This window comes from Petromyzon marinus, unplaced genomic scaffold, assembly GCF_048934315.1.
Source record: "Petromyzon marinus isolate PM22_M1 ecotype Great Lakes invasive population unplaced genomic scaffold, UKy_Petmar_22M1.pri1.0 PM_G_Scaffold_8, whole genome shotgun sequence".
In the NCBI taxonomy this organism is placed as follows: Eukaryota; Metazoa; Chordata; class Hyperoartia; order Petromyzontiformes; family Petromyzontidae; genus Petromyzon; species Petromyzon marinus.
Genome location: NW_027423035.1, coordinates 4,950,001 through 4,952,500, shown reverse-complemented (window position 1 = coordinate 4,952,500; position 2,500 = coordinate 4,950,001).

Genomic DNA, 2,500 nt, shown 5'->3' with positions numbered 1-2,500 from the left:
CAGCAGAAATGCATGTGCAGTCAAAAAAAAATTGATATTTTTCACGGATAGACCCCGTGAAACGCTAGAAATTGGCGGGGATGTGTCTCTTGTGGCTCACGGGGCTGTTCGGGTCGCACAGAAATCCCTGGGAATGGGAAAACGGGTCATTTTCGTGTTGCCACATTGCGTACGAACCGCATGAAACTTCCAGAGGCATTTGCAGCAGGAATGCATGTGCACTCAAAAACTTCTATATGTTTCACGGATAGACCCCGTGAAACGCTAGAAATTGGCGGGGATGTGTCTCTTGTGGCTCACGGGGCTGTTAGGGTGGCACAGAACTCCCTCGGAATGGGAAAAGGGGTCATTTTCGTGTTGCCACATTGCATAGGAACGCCATGAAACTTCCAGAGGCATTTGCAGCAGAAAGGCACGTGCACTCAAAAATTTTAATATTTTTCACGCATAGACCCCGTCAAACGCTAGAAGTTGGCGGGGATGTCTCTCTTGTGGCTCACGGGGCTGTTAGGGTCGCACAGAAATGCCTCGGAATGGGAAAACGGGTCATTTTTGTGTGGCCACATTGCATAGGAACGGCATGAAACTTCCAGAGGCATTTGCAGCAGGAATGCATGTGCACTCAAAAACGTCTATATTTTTCACGGATAGACCCCGTGAAACGCTATAAATTGGCGGGGATGTCTCTCTTGTGGCTCACGGGCGCTGTTAGTTAGGGTCGCACAGAAATCCCTCGGAATGGGAAAAGGGGTCATTTTCGTGTTGCCACATTGCGTACGAACGGCATGAAACTTCCAGAGGCATCTGCAGCAGAAATGCATGTGCACTCAAAAACGTCTATATTTTTCACGGATAGACCCCGTGAAACGCTAGAAATTGGCGGGGATGTGTCTCTTGTGGCTCACGGGGCTGTTAGGGTCGCACAGAAATCCCTCGGAATGGGAAAACGGGTCATTTTCGTGTTGCCACAATTGGCATACGAACGGCATGAAACTTCCAGAGGCATTTGCAGCAGAAATGCATGTGCACTCAAAAACGTGAATATTTTTTCACGGATAGACCCCGTCAAACGCTCGAATTTGGCGGGGATGTTTCTCTTGTGGGTCACGGGGCTGTTCGGCTCGCACAGAACTCCCTTGGTCCACCTGATTCGTGCATACAGGCAGCAACTAAAACTCTGTAAACCTGCTGTGAGGACATCTAAACAGTGGACCAGTGAGGCTGTGGAAGATTTGCGGGCGTGCTTAGACTGTACTGACTGGGATATGTTCACGACTGCTACCAATAGTCTGGATGAACTCACAGAGGCTGTGTACATCAGCTTCTGTGAGGACTGCTGTATCCCAACACGTACCAGGGTGAACTTTAACAACAACAAGCCCTGGTTCTCAGCAAAGCTCAAAAGGTTGAGGTTGGAGAAGGAGGAAGCGTTTAGGAGTGGGGATAGAGACAGATTCAAGGAGTCGAAGAACAGGTTTAGCAAAGCGGTGAGAGAGGCTAAACGACTGTACTCAGAGACACTAAAACACCAGTTCTCTACTAACGACGCTGCTTCTGTCTGCCAAAGGGCTCAGGCACATCACCAACTACAAACCCAGAGCGCCCCACACCACTAACGACTCCCGCCTAGCCAACGACCTGAACGAGTTCTACCGTAGATTTCAAAGACAATTGGACTGTCCTGAACCACCCCTTCCCACCCAAGAGGCCCCATCCCCCACCCATACTACAGAAACGACTCTCTCCTTTCAGGAGGGAGAAGTTAATGGGCTTTTCAAGAGGCAGAATCCACGCAAAGCAGCCGGGCCGGACTCTGTCTCTCCAGCCACCCTCAGGCACTGCGCTGACCAGCTGTCTCCGGTGTTCACCAACATCTTTAACACCTCCCTGGAGACATGCCATGTACCAGCCTGTCTCAAGTCCTCCACCATCATCGCTGTGCCCAAAAAGCTAAGGCCAACAGGACTAAATGATTACAGACCGGTCGCCCTTACATCTGTGGTAATGAAGTCTTTTGAGCGCCTGCTCCTGGCACACCTCAAAGCCATCACAGACCCTCTCCTGGACCCCCTTCAGTTTGCCTACAGAGCCAACAGGTCTGTGGACGACGCAGTTAACATGGCCCTCCACTTCACCCTACAGCATGTGGACGCCCCAGCATCCTACGCCAGGATCCTGTTTGTGGACTTCAGCTCTGCCTTCAACACCATCATCCCTGCCCTGCTTCAGGACAAGCTCTTCCAGCTGAACGTGCCCTACTCCACCTGCAGGTGGATCACAGACTTCCTCTCTGACAGGAAGCAGTGCGTTAAGCCGGGAACAGAAGTCTCTGACTCCAGGTCCATCAGCACGGGAACTCCTCAGGGCTGCGTCCTTTGCCCACTGCTCTTCTCCCTGTATACCAACAGCTGCGCCTCCAATCATCTGTCCGTCAAACTCTTGAAGTTTGTCGGACGACACCACCCTCATTGGGCTGATCTCTGGTGGGGATGAGTCTGAC